We start from the raw sequence: 19,502 nt of genomic DNA on the forward strand, positions 1-19,502 counted from the left end.
TATTGCAGTAGTTGGCTGATTTGGTACCATCAGAGGAACAACTGAGGTACAAGCTACCTCTCCTTTTAACTATGAGGAAGAACAACAGAGAGATTCATGCTCTTGTCAGCTTTTTTCTGATCTGCAGAGACAGTTCCTCAGCATTCACCAAGGTGGGAAATGCAGAAATTCTTTGCCTCATTGTAAAGACTGCACCATCGCTGATGATCACTGAGGCTCTGGTTTTATAATCAGCCAAACTCAGTTCCCTGACCAGAAAATAGTCTCATTCCTGGAGAGGCAGCAAATTGGATGGGTCTACATAAACAGGAATGAGGGATCTGCTCATATCTTTATCCTTCTGTACAAGAAAAGAAAAACATTTAAAGCCTGGCTAGAGCAGGGACTTACCCAGCCCTTGGTCTCCCTCCTCCTGGTCCAATCACCAGAAAAACTCAGCTGACCACATTAAGGTAGTAAAAAGAACTTTGAAGTTTATATCTTAAATAAAACTGCAATTAAATAAGTGATTTCTTGCTTAAATCCCTCATGGGAGCTGGGTGTGAGAATATTAGGGGCTGCCTCACATAGAGGAGAAAAAAATCCTGGCCCATCTATGTGTGTCTGTTCAGACATGTGTGCATCAGGGAGAGAATATCAACCAACAAATAATGATGCTAATCCTTCTATTAGTATTTAAAAATTGCAAAAGTTGTGTACATCTTCAGGGAATACTTGGAGCAAGATCTTGGAGTATGGCACATCTGGAGTGCAGCTGTAATGTATGGAATGGTGTAAGGCACCGAAGGAAAAAGCGTCAGGCTGGAGCTGGGAGTTGTGAGCACAGCACCAGCTCTGCAGAGCCTGCAGTGCCTCACCAGGGGCAGGCAGCAGATCCAAACAAGGGCCTGCAGTCTGGATATTATTTCTATTTTGCAAACTGAGGGTGCCCCTGCTCCCCGGGTTCTCACAGCCACAGGGAGATGGAAGGAGGAACCTCTGCAGCAGCGATGTTCTCCCACTCCCAAGGGAGAGATGTGCCCATTCCTCCTCTGTGTTACAAATCACATGGACAGTATCTGCTTGTCTAAGGTTTTCCAGAAAATCTTAAGGACAGACAAAAGCTGAATCTAAAGACACATGATTGATTACAAGCCTGAAGGTGCTGAGCAAAGCACCAGGCCAGCAGGACCCCATCTCTCACTGCTGGAGAGGGTGGGGGGTGACAGCCTGAGTCTGCTGAAGTTATTGGTGAAATGTCCTTGGTGACCAGGATTTCACTTCCCAAGCTTTCCTGGGAGTTTCATGCTAACAAGCCAGGCTGTTGGTCCTGCTGCTGTGCTGCACAGCAACTTCTGGCCACGGGAAAATCCATACCCTGTATCAGCTTCTTTTCACACTGCTCTGCAAGGGGGAACCAGAGGGGATCCTGGCTTCTTCCTGGCTTTGTGCAGGACTTCAGATAACCTCTTAGAAGAGCAGGGATGAAGCTGCTCAGAGATGTTTCCAGCAGCCACTGTCAGCACAGACCACTCAGCAGCATTCAGGGATGACAGAGAGAAAAATGATCAGTGGAGGGAATTAGAAGGAGTTTCTCTGTTTTCTGGCTTGACAAAAGCAAACAATGTCTGTGTTTAAAAAAGACATTTCCTGACTGTAATCACATGAGTCAGAGGTTCATGAGCTTTTATTAAAGGCTCAGACAAGCAATCTGAAGTATGTGGTTAGTGAATGCTACAAAGCCAAGTGGGAAGTGTCCTCTCTTTCCAATAACACGTGAGCATGTAAAGCTAAATCAACTGTTCTGTGATTTTGAAGGTACAGTGGGATGAAACATATTTCAAAGGAATTAACATGGCCAAACTAATGCATCAGAATGAACAAATTGTATTTATGGCTGGAGAGCAAAAACTGGGGGTTTACTTTAAAGGGAACCAATGTCTCACTTTTTCCTACTGTGCTCCATAAATCCTCTTATTTAAACACAGAAGTAGTGAGGATTAGCACTTCTGTTTTTTAGCTCTTTGGACTGGGGCACTTTCTTCCTCATAGTGCAGCACATGAATCACTCTGAATTAAAAAACAACTCCTGTAAGGAGCAAAAAAAGTAGTTATTCAGTGATTTAGTCACGACCATTGGAGAAAAAAGTTCGCTCTCCAGATGTGGGTAGAAGGAAAATTCACTTGAAAAAGGCTGCAGCTCTTTGTGTGGTGAGCTGATTGAAATAAACCTTACCTGCTTTTGCATATGTTTGCAGTTTAAAATGGATCTGTATTTACACTAGATGAAATATTTACCAAAATGATTATGAACATTTTTCATTTGCATAAGTCAATGAATTATATCTCTAATGCTGTTTGAAGGATTGGAGTATTTTTTGTAATGAGAAGCAAGGCTTTGGCAATATTCTTTTTTCATATAGTTAAAGAATTGGCTATTTTTGGCAGGACATTTGCTATCAAACAAATATTCAAAGCAGTTCTGAAGGTTTCTCATTATCAATAAATATTAGAGTCTCAGCTTTTAAGTCCTTTGCCACTTAATAAGAAACTCAAGCAGACAGCTCTGCACATTTAAGCTCAGGCCTACTACTTCATGCAGTGGGAAAAAAATAAATTCTGAGAGAAACCTGTAGCTGTCAGCAGAGACATCAGAGGAGAGGAAAAAGGAAAGGAGAACAAACACACTTAAAAACTGAAATACCCACAGCAAAGCCAGGCTCCTAACAGTTATAATTTGCTGTATGTCTCCAAAGGCAGTGGAACATCACTGTGTCCCAGCAGCCAAGGCTTTGCCCACACTGCCATGCTCATGCAACTCAGCAACAGTATTTCTGCTCTGGCAGAGACTCCATCTGTTGTGCTGCTGCAGCATCTGAATTTGCTGGGGTACTGCCAGAAAGGATGTTTTCTTCTCTCTTTGAAGAAATAGCCATCTTCCAGATGATTCTTGCTCTGCTGAGCATTAGGAAGCCACACTGAGGTGTCCTCCAAAGAGAAAGACCCCTTGGGAAAGTGCTTTGCCAGCTTTTATCCGAAAAAGTGGCTTGAACTCTCCAATCCAGTTTTGGTTGGTCCCAAATCTTCTGTTCTTGTGCTCATTTGAATGGGAGGCTCACAGAGACCTTATATATTTACACTGTCCAAGTGTTGTTCTTTGGTGTAGAAACTCACGGTGGTAATAGCATCATAAATGCTTTATTACACATTATTGTCCAATTCCTTACCTTAGTCTTCCAAAGGGAAGAGGAGCTTAACAGTACAGCAGCAGCCTGGCAGCATTAGGGATGCTGGAATAATCTTTCTAATTGATCTTGGAAAGGGTGAGCAGTGATTTCCTTTGAATGATTTTCATTAACTGAGCTCCTCCTTATTGCTTGGGTGTGGGTTATGAATATAACAGTTTTCACATGAGTGTGCCTTCAGTTCAAACACAGTTCAAACACAATATAATCTGCTTCAGTAAACAGGTGAAAGAATGCAGTTTTCAGCAGCATTTTATTAAGTACTGGCAAACCCTTATGCATGTTAATGCTTGATAAAAATACAGCCAGCCCAGCTGCAAAACACTGTGATGAGTTAAGGCATATGACAGGTTAAGTAAAATATACCCAGTACCAAATTATACCAGCTATCACTGCAAACTCAGGTCACAAGCACTGGGAAGAGGAAGGGGTGCCTGTGCTCCTCAATATGTTGAATTTCAACCATCCACTTTCTAAAAGACTGTAATTTGTCCCAGGAAGGCTGTCTAAATAACCCCCACAGAATAACCTGGTTGGACATTTGCAAGTGGATTGCATCTTGTACTGTTGTTGAACTCATTCTGTGGGAGAGCATTGACAATGTGTCACTTACTTCATATTCACATTTACAAACACAGTGAGAAGAACAGGAAATTAGATGTTCTTACAGCCTCTATATACTAAACCTTACGATTTCCTGGTTTTTGCCATTAGTTTTCTTTATTAACTTTTGGTTATGTATGTAGCCTACACAAAATAAGCTGAGGAAATTACTTGGTTAAGCAACCAGAGAATGGTGTGTCCTTGACCACAAGCAGCTGAGAACATGAGCCATCACCTTTTTCATAGGAGAGCTCTGTGATCCCTTTAAATCACTGTAAGCTGGCTCTGCCACCAAAACAGCTGTTCCTGTCCTGCCTTGCTTCATCCTGTCCCATCCCTACATTTCAGTCAAACATCTCTACAGCTGCATGGCAAAACAGAGAAGGGATCTGAGCCAGATTCAAATTACCCTGATGAAAACCAGCAACTGTGTCTTATGGTGGCCCTAAGGCATTAAGAAAGGCATTATTCCATCCTGGAACAAAATCTTACAGGTTTCCAAGTATATTGTAGTACAGCATTTTCCATGCCTGTAAGAATAAGATATTTCTATTTAAGCAGTGAAATACCAATCCTTCTGCAAAACCAGTTCTGGTTCCCAATTGTCATTGTTCCAAATTTTGCACCACCATGCTGATTTCAGAGCTCTGGGGCAGATCTGATATAGTGTGACCACGTGCAACCCCCCTGGACCCTCAGGGCTGGTGCTGATTTCATTGGAGATGCACAATTGTGCAGCAAATGTGAGGCTCTGCCCATCTTCAATGATATCCACTTGAATGACTGCAGCCACCCTGGGATAAAATCCATGGATTTCACCACGGGGTCACACCAAGAAATGCCCTTAGCCCTGGAGTTCAATGACAATACAAGTAGCCTGAGCTGTAAGAGCAACCAGAATTGGTGAGCAGCTCAGAGATGCTCTTTCAGACAGTTGTTTTTGCTACATTACCTCATTGCTATTTTTCACCTCCATTAGACTGTGCTGTTATGACTCTCTCATTTAGGGTCATCTCAGGTCTGCAGGACATGGCATTAGAATGGAGAGAGGGGGATATTTTTAGGTCTACTGTAGAAAAACATGAATAAGCATGGATGTTTACAGTAAGGCTAGAGAATGGTACAAGGAAGAAACATGAAAAGAAAAAGATTTTGCTACACATCACCCTTCCGTGAGCAGTAGTCACAAATTAAGCTCATTTAGGCAGGAAGATCTGGGAGCTAGGGTAGAGTTGACTCCAACTACACCATGTGTGACCCACTCTGGAAATGACTGGTAGGGCAAAACTGACTTCAGTCAGCTATCCAGTTGAGGCTAATGTGGATCTGTGCCCTGGTTGCATCCAAACTTCCTTCCCAGCACAGGGAATCCATAGAAAAATCACCACCAGATCAGTATCCATCATAGCTCTACTACAAGCACGTGCTCTGCCTGTGGTACAGCAGTGTTGGGGAGAGCAGTGGTTTCTTGGGGGCAGTGAACAAGCCAGTGTTTGTTGTTTCTTGCTCTTGTGTCAGGTTTTCACTGTGCTGCTTAATCAGTACTGCTGCAAGCAGGGAATGTGGGTTGTGCTAGTGCTTTTGCTGCATTCCTGCTGCAGGGAAATTGTGCTGTTTATACGCTGAAGTCTTCACCACAATGATGGCGAGAAACAAGGAATTTAATGTTTGATGGTATTTTCACAGTGTCACTGAAAGAATGTGTGAGAGCAAAAGCAGCTCAGTTCAGTTTGAGTTATTTAGGAACTACTTGAAACACTGCTAAAGGACTATGTGATGTAATTAGGCACCAGGTCAGAAGAGCTCCCAATACAATAAATAACTTAGTTTTGGAAACATCTTTTGCTGTTCATTAGGAAAAGCAAGTGTTAAGCAAGTAATCTGTCTCTTCAGTGCAATTTCAACACAATATATGTCATGACTTGTCTTACAAAATGAATTACAGGGCGCTCTGATAAGGCTTCATTTTACTAATAGTAAAGTGGCTCCATACACCCAACAGGGCTTTGTTAAGATGGAAGCATATTGTAGCACTAATGAAGCATGAGTTCAGCCTAATTAACAGGATGGCAGCAGCAATCATACAGCCTTTTCATTCACTTTTATACATTCTGTCAGACTAACAAAGTTGTGTTTCAACACTGCTGGAACCCTCTGGCTTTGCTCCCTCTTTGCACGCCTGCTAATCCCACTCTTTGTTCCAACGGGCCAGGATCCAGCCAAACACTGAGCCCTCATAATCACGGATAATAAGGCAGGACCCCTGGGCAATGGCCCTGCTCAGCCACCCACCTGCCAGCTCCCACTCCTCACATTTAACTTCAGGCATGAGAGCTGAGCCCTTGCAATCAGCGGGGCCGCACACAAATTTCCAGTTAAGCACTTACTAAAGTGCTTTACTGGATTATGGCCACGGTTTGTATTGCAAGAGGAAAAGTCACAGGCAGAATTCATTTTCCTGAATAACCTATTCTGGCCATGTTGGAAAACAATAGTGTTCTCATTACCCACTTCACAACACACCTGAATGAACAGGAAAGGCTCCTTGCCTCCAGCTGCTCTTTCATTTGGGCTTGTAAGATGAGCCTTTGAAGGGCAGTCCAGGGCAGGTGAGTTGTGTCTGATGTGGGTATGATGGAGGAGATAGCCAGAGAGAAACTAACATTGTTTCATTAATTTCAACATGTTCTGTCAAAATCCCTCATTTGAAGTGCTGAAAATAAGCCTGCAGATGGGGAGCCACAGACCCTCTGCCTTGGCCCAGCTCCAGCTAGGGTAATTACATGCTGTCTGCCTGAATCCCCTCATATGGCTTCACATGGAAACGTCATCCTCCACTTTTCCTCCTGAAATACTGCAGTGTAGCACAGCAGTCACAGAGTGGCAACTGAGCAGTACCTGCAGTTCAGCAGTGGTGGGAACAAATCTCATGGATTAAATAAAGGCTGAATTCCTTCAGTAACCACTACAGCTCCCCTGGAGAAGATTTTTGTGTTTCAAGGTATGACTCCTGGCCCATGAGAGCTTCCAGATGGCTCAAAATCGGCACAGATAGGGCTGGTAGAAGGATTAGCACAGAGACACTCCCTATACCAGACAGTCTTGGGAAAGAAACATCTCCAGCTCTGCCATAATGAAACCTGACTGCAGAAGGTCACCTTTCCACTTCATTGTAGTCAATGGTGTGGCCCTGCTGTCACTCACTTGGGACATCCTCTCCAGAGAAACTGCTCCAAAGTCATTCAAGACCTACACACGAACTCAAGCTCAGAGACTGACCATCTTCCGCCTTCAGAATGAATTTGTCTTTCCTTGGTTGAAGTAAATCACACATTACATTTTTACACAGAGTAACTTTGTAAGCAGCATGAAAAGAGATGAAGGAAGCTGTGATCAAAGCCTCCGGTGAGACTACAGTCATGGAGGGCATCTAACAAGATGCCAGATTTTGCTCTTGTTCTAAAGTGTTCTTCAGAAGCTGCATTTTCGTTTGATCACATATTTAAGTAAATCAGATCACTGCAGCAGAACTTTGACTGGAAGAATTTTATTCTCTTCTACCAGTTACAATGTATGGAAAACTGATAGGAGTAGGAAAGATAATCCACTGTTATTGGGGGAGACTTGAATAAAACAAAATTCAGAAGGAAAGGCTGGACAGCTTTCATAGGCTGACAATGTGTGGGGAAGTCTGTCTTGGTTAATGCATTTCAGGTCTCACAGTGGCTTCTATTTTTTTACTACAAGAAAGCTGGGTCAGGACAAGAAGAGAGGTGGGACAGTTTGGGCATCAAGTGACATCCCTCATGTCCTGTCCTTTGCTGGACTGCTTCTTGTTCTACATTGCCATATTGTTCCACAACACAAAAATGGTTGCATGTTCCATCTTTGCAGTGTTTCTGAATGGTTATATTTTTTCTGCACCTTTTCTGAAACATAAAGAGTTCCTGTAACCTTGGCATTTTACATCTTTGAAGAGTTTTAGCAATATCACCTCAGCTTCCTGCAAACATCAACACAGTGAACAGATCTCTTCCCATTGATCAGACAAGCTATACTGAAAAAACCCAAGCACTAGATTATCCTCTTCTTCCTAAAGGTTTGTAGAGGAATTCTTCCAGATTAGAGGTACATCATGATAAAACCATAAATGCAATGCTGTCCTTTACTTGACCTGAATATAGCTCTTCAGTTCCCAAGAGGTTCTTCCCCTTCCAGGAATCTAGTTTACCTAAAAAAGATACAGTTCATTGGTACATAGTGAAAAATAATTCTTGTGTACTAGTTTATCATAGAATAAGATTAAAATCCCATTCTCTGGCTATTTTTTTTCTGTTACTTTTATTGAACAGCAGAAATGCCTGCAGTGAAAGTAAGATGAAAAGCTCCAAAAGTATTACTCCCTTAAGGGGTCAAAAACATGCAAAGAACAATTTCTTTCCAAGTGTTTCAGTTCATACTAATCTTGCAGGAAATGAGCATGACAAGCTTTTACTAAGTATGGCATCAAAGCAGAACTCAGGAATGCTCAGGATATTTTCAGTAGCAGGCCCTGGTACAACATATACCTTTATTTTCAGGTATCTTCTCCCATCTGGCTGATAAAGCATTACTGGGGAACTCCTGAGAACAGAAGAAACTGGTTTGGGAATAGAATGTAATAATACTTTACAATGAAGCCTTTTTCAAGTGGGTGTCAAACCATTTTTGTTGATCTGAGAAAAAGATTATAATAGGAAATGAAATTGTTAAATTATTAGAAATGTAAAACTTTGAGACAAAATGTTGGCAAGCTCAAGACACAGACAAATAATTGCAAAATGGCTTTATTCTCCCAGGGAACATAGCACCATCAGCAACAAATATGCTGCTTGTCTGTATTTATATTCCAAACAGTTTTGTTTCCCATAAATCATTTATTCTACATTTGCCTGGGTTTTGTTCTAGTTTTTTGTTGGGTTTTTTTTCTGAACTAAATCATATCCATTAACACATAATGGCATGGGACATATTCCCATGCACAGGCAGAAGTGTTTCTCTCAAATCTGTCTAGGTACCCCAACTCCTGGGACATTTTGAGTTGTGTGACAGCGACATTCTCACAGCACAGTCATCTACACAGATGCAAAATAACTGATTTTCCTCAACAAATGCTGCCTCTGCAGATGGAGTTGGCAAGTCCATGGCTGAGGGAAGAAGAACATGAGCCACCACGGGTGCCCTGGGAGCAACAGGGTGTTAAGCAGAGGGGATGAAGATGTAAGAAAAGGATGATGCCCAGCAGCTGGATCTGAAGAGACAGTCTTTGCTCAGGGAGTGCTGGCACCCACGGCACTGAGTGAGGTTAAACTGCAGGGCCTGCTGGGTGAGATGCTGCCTCTTCAGAAAAACCTGGGAAGTAGGACTCCAGCATCTCACCCTTGCCATTGAAAAGTCATTGATTTTCCTGTTACAATCTATTTCTTCCAGAAAATAAGGCAGTTTGGACTCGCTCTTATTTGAAAATAATTTTTTTAAAAAGTCTCCCCCCTTATTTGAAAAGATGCAGGGAAAAAAATAAGTACTACTGAAAATCCTACTGGAAAAATACTGGGAGTAGGAATGGGAAAGGTAACTCAAGTCATGCTTTGATAAGAAGAGCTCCAGCTCTAGACATGCACATGCAGCTCAGCAGATGGCAAAACACTGCAATTCACCAAACCTTCTTTTGTCTAAGCTGGGACAGGAGCCCAGGTGCTATGAGTTGAGGTTTCCCATCTCTCCATCCAAGCCTGCAGGTCCTCCGCTGAACTCCTCTCATGCTTTACACTGACCCAGCCCCTCCAGAGCCAGGAGGCCACCAAGGGCAGCAAGTGGACAGACAGCCTTCAAAACCCCTGCTTGTTCTCTCAGCTCTTTTGCTTTGAACCCCAGATTTCAGGTGGGCAGCAGCCAGGGAAGAGAGGAACAGGGGACAGTTGCTGCAAGGACAAACCCTACTGCAGTGTGCAGCACAGAGCAAGTGACCCATCCCAACTCACCAGCGTGAACACGAGCTCCTGCGAGGAAAATGACAGGGGAAAACCATTCAAGGTCTTTTTTAAAAATGTTCTTCCCATTTTCTGAATTTTGCTCTCCTCTATTTCAGGTAGCTGATTGAGGAGTTTTCCCCTTTACCCACAGCTGGAAATAAGAAAGCCACGAGGAGAACCCTCATCGCCAATAAATGGCTCAAAAACTTCCCCAGCTGGGACCTGCCAGGGCAGGCGGATTACAGCAACCAGCATCAACAGATTTGCATATTCAAACGCCGTAATTGAGGAATAAGCAGTAATTCCATTATGCAAATCCCCGAGCTCTGAGTGGCCGAAGCCAGAGCTCAGTTTACACATCCTTACCAAAATAAACCCGGCGGCGCAGAGGCACAGCCAGGGAGCGGGGATTGCTGAACGGCAGGAAAAGGCACCGTAACTCATCGGGAACTAAGCGAGATCAGCCCTGAACTCCGGCACCTGAGCCGCCTCCTTCCCCCCTCTATATTAGATATATTTGAGCTCACAGTGCTCTTCTGGGTCCACGGTGAGTTAGAGGGCAAAATTATTGCCTGCAACAGGAGAAAGGCCATAGAAGTATATCAATAAAACAGCATCCTTTCATGTGCTGCCGGTGAGCTAAGCAGCCAGTATCATGGTTCCTTTCTTACTTTTTTTTATTAACCATTTTCCACCTCCTCATCAGCAGAATTGGATCTGAGGAGGTGTATTTCATCTGGAGGATAATTCTTCATCAACTCCGCTTGTGAACTTGCGCCTCAAGGTCAGTAAAGGTTATGGAGAATGAGTGGTTCAATTGGCACATTTAAAAGCAAGTAGTAATTACAGGAATTTTTTTTTTTCCTTAAAACACCTGAAATACAGCCATGCTTTCAGAAGGATTCTATTCAAGTCTGTCACATATTATTTTCCACAATACATGGCTGACTCTGCACCAGCAATTCACTTCACCTTGATTCACGAGAAACTATCCCTCACTTCCTACTGTAAATACAATTCTAAACATATGGGAGAGAAATTATAGTGAATTAGGGTTGTACATTATCACTGTGATTAGCTGCATTTCTTAACCAGCAGATGTCTGGGTAGTTAAAATCCCCCATGAGGAGAGTATCCTGGAGTTTCCCAATTCCTTGATAACTGGTCCAAGAATTTCTCAGTCCTGCTGTGCTCTGATCCTGGTGGCCCAGAGCAGATGCTCACTGTCTGCCTGTCATCTGCAGCACTAATCCCACTCTCCCCACACTCCCAGTGCTCCCAGCAGGTCATCACACTTCCCTGCTTTTCTCTTTCATGTTATCTTCCCCCAAAAGCTTTCCCTGGGACATTCATCATTCTCACAATACAAGAACACTTTGACAAACTGAGCCAAACACCTCCTGGTGTCATATCACTGATTACCACCAGAGTTACAAATCTGATGACTGATCTGGCTGTAACTATTTATGATACTGGCAATGCCATCAAAAGCATCAAGGTGGTGCTTGTAAGATTTCTCAGCCCCCATTTGGCCCCTCTTTTATTGGGCATCTCACGACCCCACAGCAAGGGACCAGCTCTATTCCAAGCAAATGCCTGAAGAGAGACACAGTGAGTAACTGGCACAAATTGAAAGCCCACAGAGATCAAGCAACTAGTCCCAAAACATGGAAGGCATACGGTACTGCCTTGAGAGCTTTCACACGAGATTATCTTTCCCACTGCACTGCTTTTTCCATCCCACAGGTGCCTTACTTTTGGCAGCTTCGCTCTTCCAGCAGAGAAAAAAATAAGTGTCGCTGTCCCTCGCCCCCCACAATGGCTCTTGTTCCTAGAGGCTACAACAATGTAAATGTGTATTTTTGTCCTCCATCAGATCTTTGCAGGCTGCTGCCATGGATCATTTTGTCTGCTGTGGTTAGAGCCACCTTTGGGGCCAGTGGGCTCATGCATGGTGTGACTTGGACATACCCAGACCTTTGCCTGCCCTAGAGCTCCAGTACATCTCAGCTCCTCAACACTTCATGCTTCTGAAGCCCAAGGGACCAGCTTTTTACCTCCAACAGCAGTGATCTTGCACATACCACCTCCCAAACATCAGGATCAAGATCACGAGCACCGAGCTTTCTTCTGGCTGTCAGACAAAGCTTTGAAGAAGTAAACAAGTGCTGTCAGATACTATCTAAATTCCTGCCTCAGCATCCTGAAAATATTTTTCCAACCTCCTTTCTCCAACATGAGCAAGCCTTCATCATCGGACATTTGTCTTATATCTCCAACCTTGAATACCAGATTAGCAACTATGTTTAAACTGGTAAAAAGGCTACAAACAATGGTTTGTCCTTCTAGCAGAAAGTGACTTTTTTACATAGGAAGGAAACGGAAGTTTAAATGTAAGTAATGTCCATTAATTTATCATTTACTGAACAGTTATTGTTCACTGACTCCAAAACAGCATGAGGTGTAGCCCTCAGGGCAACACTAACATCCAGTTCATTCTCTCCCGAGCAGAATCATGGTTTAGAGGCCCATTTTTAATATACTGCATTCATAGACATCTGCTTTTGAAAGCTGGAACTAAAAGCCATGCAACCCAACTGAAACCCAGAAACCCAACTGAACCAACTCACTGGGCCAAAATTTTCAAGGCTTAATTGCATAAACAAAAATGTATAAAAAATACATATTTGTGTGTTGTGCATGTACCATTTTTTAACTTTTACCTGGCAAACTCTTCAAGGCAGCGCTGTTTAAAGGAACTAAGAACTGTAAGGTGAGCAAAACATGAGCCCTGCTTTATTGAACAGCCATTAGCCATACTTAGAAACTGCACCATAACATTAATTTTGCAGCTACAAGATATTGGCCTCGAACAGAATTAATGCGTATGCACATATTTGCTACACAGTCATAAATTTTACTAATGAAATTTTGTGAGCCTCTTAAATGGTAACCATTGCAAAAAAAAAAAAAAAAATTAGTAACAGGAAAAGCAGGGTAAAGTTCAACAGCAATATTTCATTACCAAGACAAGCGAAGAAGATAAATGACTCAGCTTCCTTGGTTCTCTCCTCTCCTTCCAACACTACACGAGGAAAAACATGCTGCACAACATGAATCTCTGTTATTGTTGGAAGTGTGGCAGTCTGGCAGGACAGCAGATCAGGAGGAATTTTCAATGCAGAGATATGTCTGTCACTAAAGCAGAGTTTACAGCAAAGCTGTTCCAAAAGGAGCAGATTCCACATAATTTCCAGGGACAGACAAAATAATTAGCATTTCTCTAGTTCCTCGTTTTTACTTGTATGTAATTCCCTCTTTTCCCCTTCTTCCAGGGGGCACCTGCTGTTGTGGGCACAGGCTGGAGCCCCACCACGTACTGGGGAACAGCATACAGACAGCACACTGCATACAGGCTCAAAATGAGCAGGGAAAACAGAGCAATTCTGCTCTGTGAATAGCAGGATTTTCCATTTTTTTTGAAGAACCAGCAATCAGAACTGCGTGTTCCTACCCGAGGAGTTCACCCATATATTTCCATCTTTAATAAATGAAATCAGTTTTTAGCCCTCTGGTTGCAGAGACTGGCAGGAAATGTGGCTCCCACAAAGCCCAGCGTGAAAGCAAATGGGACCTGTTTTGCAGCCCTGCCATTTCCAGGGCTGTCTCATGATGTTTTGGGGGTGATGAGAAGAGGGGCCAGGTAACATTCCCTTAGTGCTGTCAGCCTCTCCAGTGTGACAAAGAGATCACAGACCCCGGGATTTTTTCTTTAGCTGAGGCCCAAGCATCAATGTCTGGTAGAAAAATCCCTCTTTTTACTGAGGAAATCTGGTTAACTATGAGAAAAGGCAAGATCTGAGCCTTCAATGTATGTCCAGAAACTTACTTAGTGCCTCAGAGGAATATCCCAAATTCCACAGGTCCAGGTTGCAGGAGGGCAGGGAGGAGCAGGCTGAGGATGGGTAATTGCTGCCACAATGCTCTTAATTTCTAAAAGCCCCCAGCCTCCAGACACCCACCACCATTTCCTCAACCCTGTACTGTGCTATGCCTTGTAGAAAACTTCCCTGATCCAGAAAGTGCTTTGCACATCTCCCCACCATCCTCTGCTGCCCCACCAGGACCAGCAGTGCCTTGTGGTGCCATGCACAGTCCAAGCACAGCTGCTTTCTTGTGCTGGGCTCATCCAAGGCCATGATCTGGTCTCCCTTGGAAATCTCAGGCTGCTGCTGTTGGGAAGGTGTGGATGTACTGCTGCTTCTGGGAGAGCTTCACGGCCCTCCTGCACATAGTTTAGACTGTATTGAAGAGCATATATAAAACCATAGGGAACTTACTCATGGGAGGAGATTGGCTGCTGACAGCCCACTTCTTCCTTGTTTGAAGATTTTGTTCGAGTATCTAAGTGAACTTTGTAGATTTGGGTAACAGCCTGCAAGATACCAAGTTATCCAGTGTCTCGGAAGTCGCCCAAAGTAGCCAAGTTTGCTGGAGAACCACTAGCAGAACAGCACTCTACAAGATAGTGTTATTTCCTGAAAAGATAGCAAGGAAAAAATGAAATTTAAAAAAATTACCTCATCTCCACAATTACTTCCCCAGGTGCTTGACTTTTCCCAAAGTGCACAGCAGCACAACTGACCTTTCCTTTCAATAGGAGTGCACTGCTACGGACAGGGCACTGCCTGCTTTCCCTTCTTCTGTTTGCAAATGCAGTTAAATGGAGACACAGGAGCTCCTCAAAAGGAAGTGTATGGCCCTGAGATCCAATATTCTGCTTGTGATTTGTTTGTGCAATAGCCAGAGCCATTCACCAGAGCTCGATCTGAAATCAAGGATTTATTCAACCAGGACAATCGATTGCTGTGATACATTCAAAGCAGCACTGAGCTCCTGGGGCTGGGTCTTGGTTGCCAATACAACATTGTGTAGGAGTTTTCTTCTACCTTGAGACTCAGTGACTCCATCCAGCAAACAGAAACCTGGCAGCTGCTCCATCTTCCAGCACAGCGATGACCCAGATGAGATCTATATATCCAATATACGCAGCTTCATGGCTGAGCAATGCTGTGCCAGAGTGCTTAGGATTTTTTGGCACGAGCCTGGTCCCACTTAGCATTTTTATGAATGCTCCTGCTCCTGGATTCATGCTGTAATGTAAAAATCGAAAGGGCACTCCTACTTGTAAGCTTCTGGACTTGATGGCTACAAGAGAAAAACCTGAAATTGATGCAAACCCACGACAAACCATTGGTGCAAATTAATGCAAAACTATCTCCAAAACTGAAACCAACACCAAATTGTGACTGACAATCCCTCCATGGGGACCCGTGGTGGTTGCAGCTGACTCACAACATGTGAGCACCCAAGGTTGGAGCTGTGGTCTGGCCCTGCAGAGAGCACTCAGCATTCCCCATCCTGACCAAAACTACTAAAGCAACGTACTGAGGGTGTTTGTGCAGCAGAGAGGAGGAAATCAGGATCTCACATTACTGTGTTTTCATGTCATTGCACATTGTTTATGTGTCCTCTTCCACAGCTGCCCTCTGTAACCTCTGACAGTGGTAGGTTCAGCTCTACCTGTGTTTCAACACCTGGAATTTTAAGACAACCTGATTTTACAATTAACAACTCACAAGCAGCAAATTAAATTCATCCAGGGACCCTAAATCAACTGACTGCCTGTTCCCAGGTGATTATAAACACTTATCTATAGTACTGACATAAAAGGGACAGCAGTTGCATAAACATATAAGTTAAACAGGTACCAAATATTAGTCATGACCTTGTTAAAACAGTTGATATGGCAAAACTCAGTCATGAAATAACCTATAAAATGAAATGTGATTAGTGTCAAGAGCTAATCTTCCAGAAGCCCAAACAATGTGATGCAAAGGAGCTTTTAAAAGAAACCAAACAAACTCATTTTTCATTATCTTCTGCCATCTTATTATTGCACAAGTTAGATATCCATTAGCAATTCTGCCAAGAACTAGATAGGCTGCTTAGTTATCTAACACTGACACACTCACATCCCATGGCTATCTTGATGTCCCTGGGGAAAAAAAAAAAAAACCAGGAAAAGCAATGGAGTAATCAATTATTATAACGGTTTCATTAAAACTTAGGACACTGTAATTTTCAAGTTTATTTGGTGTTATATTTAAATGAACCAAAAGGCAACATTGTACAGTAACATTATAAAATAAAATTATTACATAGTACATTAACCAAAGCCCCATTAAAAAAAAAAAAATCCTAAAAAGTCATTTGGGGACATATCCTACTCTTGCTCTTCTGCACACATGATTTATTAAGCTCATTTAAAGCAGCACTCTTTTTTTTTTTTTTTTTTAGGAAAAGCAAAATGGAATTTGCCCCCAAAATTGAGTATCTTTTCTTATAGTTTTTGCAGTTCCATTTTATCATGTGTAATATATCAAGTTTATAAGGCATAAATACGAAAAACAGTTCAATATGCTCATCATAATTTTAATTAAGTAATACAATCTAGGACACTTTTTCAATCACACCGAGGATTACAATGTACCTATAGCTTTAATTTCTTTTTTTTTTTTTTTTTTATACAAAAGTCTATCATATGGTATACAGTGTATTCTAGTTGGTAACTGTTTCACAAGGTGGATCACAATATTCTTGCAGGTTAATATGTCAGGATTTCACCTAGTTTGTACACTCTGTGCAGGCTTCCTCCTTCCCTGGCTGCTCTCCTCCAGCAGCAGCATCCCCTTGCTCCACCTCCTTGCCCATTTTAAGAAGGGCTCTGTGCCAGATGCAAATCCCACTGGGAATGGCTTGGGATGCACATGCCAGTGGTGCCAAGGAGCTGCCAGAGGCAGCCAGGGAGTGGAGGAGACAGCAGGGCAGTGGCTCACAGAGGTGTTTGTGGAGCAGGGAGCCAGGCTCTGCTCTCCCAGCTCCCCTCAGGCTCCTGGCACAGTGGAAATGCTTCCAGAGACTGCAGGAGCTGAATGGAGCCCCATGACAAACCACAGTCTGGTGTGTAAGGAAACCACTGACCAATGGAGTGGGTGCCACTGGCTGCTTGTGCAAAGTAAGGAGGGCCAAAAGCACCTCAGTAAATTAGGAAGCAGCGTGGATGTTTGGGACGTTGAGTGCTTGGGTTGGGCCAGCTTCACATCACCCACAGGTCCATAACCTGCAAAGCCTTCCCAGGATTTTGGGCATCTCTAATGCAAGACTCATCTGGTGCCAGCTGGATGAGTTGCACAGATAAACCCTGTGATCAGTAACACCTCCCACACCCATCTCCTACCTCCCCTTAGGTTGATATTTTCTAAAATCAGATTACTAACATGCCCTGGTGAAAGTGCTGCTGATTTGGGGCTGGGGGCAGCAGGGCCAGACCACTCATGGTAGTGCAAGAGGGGCTGGAGAAGGCAGGGGGTCTGTCCCCACTCCTGCCCCTCCAAGGGTCTTGTCACTGCTGGTGTGGGCAGATGGGGGATTGACACTGTCCCTCTCCCTCCAACAGCCAAGGAGGGGTGTCAGAGGGCTTCCCGACATTACCTGCAACCAGGAATGGGTTTTTCTACGTAGACAATCAACCTAAATTGTGCATGAGGTAAACTGCAGAGCAGTGTCCTCCAGAGCCTTTTTCACATGTCTAATATTAGATATCTTGCTGGCAGCTCTGAATTGTCCCCAGAGATTTCTCTACCTGCCTATATTTACTACACACAGATACTGAGCTCCTGTGCTCAGTTGCTCTGAATCACACCATAACCAAAGGCAGCCTAAAATAGACAGTGTGAATTTCTCCCTCCCTGCTGTGACTCCATCCTGCAGCATCTGGGAGGAAAGAGAAATTATCTTAGTATTATGAATGGGCCAAAGTCATAGAATTTGGGTTAGGATTCAGGCCAGGCAGGCACAGGTTTTGTCTCTGGGCCTGTTCTTGTTCTCTATTTGCTGATGGGACATCCAACCCTGTGCTTACACTTGTTTTTCTGATAGATCAACAGTCTCAGGAATCACCTATCCCTAAATAAAGCACAGCACGTGAGCAGCACATAAACAGCTCTCCAACTGCAGGAAAGAACTGACACACATCTAAAGTCACTACAAAGCCTCCACCTCCCACACACTCTTCCCTCAATACTTTTTTTAAACCAGTCAGAAACAAACAGTGAGTGCAGCACATCCCAGAGAGCCAGAGGAAGGAGCATCCAGTGCTTTCTTAGCTGCTGTGCCATTGTGCAGGGAGGCTGCTTCTGAAGAAACCAAGATTACCCTACATAAAGAGCTAAAAAAAAAAAAATCTCCTTTCCCTTGGAGGACCAGCAAGATCACATTATTTCCTGAAAATCCTTTTTTTTTTTCTTTTTTTCTATACTTGACAGAAGAGTAATACTGTCTGGGTTTTTTGCTTTCACTAACCATGACAGGCAATTTCTGTCCCAGCTTGAGAATTCCATCAAACCTGCTATTTGCATTTGGGATAAAACATCAGATGGACAATTCCCAGGGGATATAGACTGCTTGCTGTCCAGTAGATTCAACCATCATTCTTAAGTACATTAGCAAGAGGGAAGCAAAAGATCTCCCTGTGCCGAATGCATTGCACCAGCAGCAAGTTTCTACCAGTGCTGAGAAATTGTGCCCTTAATGTAAGTGCTCAGTAACCACCAGCTGCTTGAGGAGCACTTGGAACTGTATAGAAGGCTTGCAGGAAAAGGACCTCCATTAGTACCCATTATGCTGTGATTTATGTTATGGGCTTAAAATAGCAAAAAATTAAACAGTTCTATTTAACCTAGAGTCTAAAAAAAGGCACAAAGACTTTGTGGAAAAAAAAAACTGACACTGTTCAGATTACATTTCCAAGAACTTTAACAGAGTGTTGCTTTGATTTGCCAGCTTTGCTTGCTGGCAGGAGTGAAATTGAGACAATTTCACTGTCTGCAGAGGTAAAGAATACCCTTTTGGCAAGGCAAGTTTGCCAGCTCTATGCAAATGTTATTCAACAGAAGTAACTAAAACCTGTTGTGATTGCTTTAAAACATAATCTTTTTGGTCTGCAGCACATTGCACTTAACTAAGTACTCAGTGATGATAGAGTGGGTCTTAGGGCAAGACCAAATGCAAAGAGCCCTTTTTAATCTGAACGTAGGAATGAACTCTGTTCACAGCTACACAGTCTGCTTTCGAACAAATGATCATGAAATACATAAATACTATAAAATAAATACAATACATTCAGAGTTTTCAACACTGTAGAGAGCTGTTAAGACTTCCCTAGCTCCTCAATGTAATGCATATAGAACATTCCCTTCTATACAGTGCTACCTCCATGTACCTACACCTCCTTTAAATGCAACATAGCTCAGACAACTTTCCTCTTTTGCCTGGATTCTCATCAGTCTCTGATTCTGTAAAACATTATATCATTCCTTTAGGAAAAAAAAAATATTGCACTTTTAAAAATGCATAAAAATCGAACTGAGTTCCCATTAACTCCACCACATAGTCTGTTATTTAAAATAGGACTTTGCCAAAAATGTATCTCTAGCTGTTCTGCGTTCTGCCTTCATTCTCCACCAGGATCTCCTCAGAACATTGTTGCTTAGCGAGCTCCTTACAGTTTTGCCAGCAGCCATTTGACACAAACTGTGAGCTA

This window comes from Vidua chalybeata, chromosome 13 (genome assembly GCF_026979565.1).
Source record: "Vidua chalybeata isolate OUT-0048 chromosome 13, bVidCha1 merged haplotype, whole genome shotgun sequence".
NCBI lineage: Eukaryota > Metazoa > Chordata > Aves > Passeriformes > Viduidae > Vidua > Vidua chalybeata.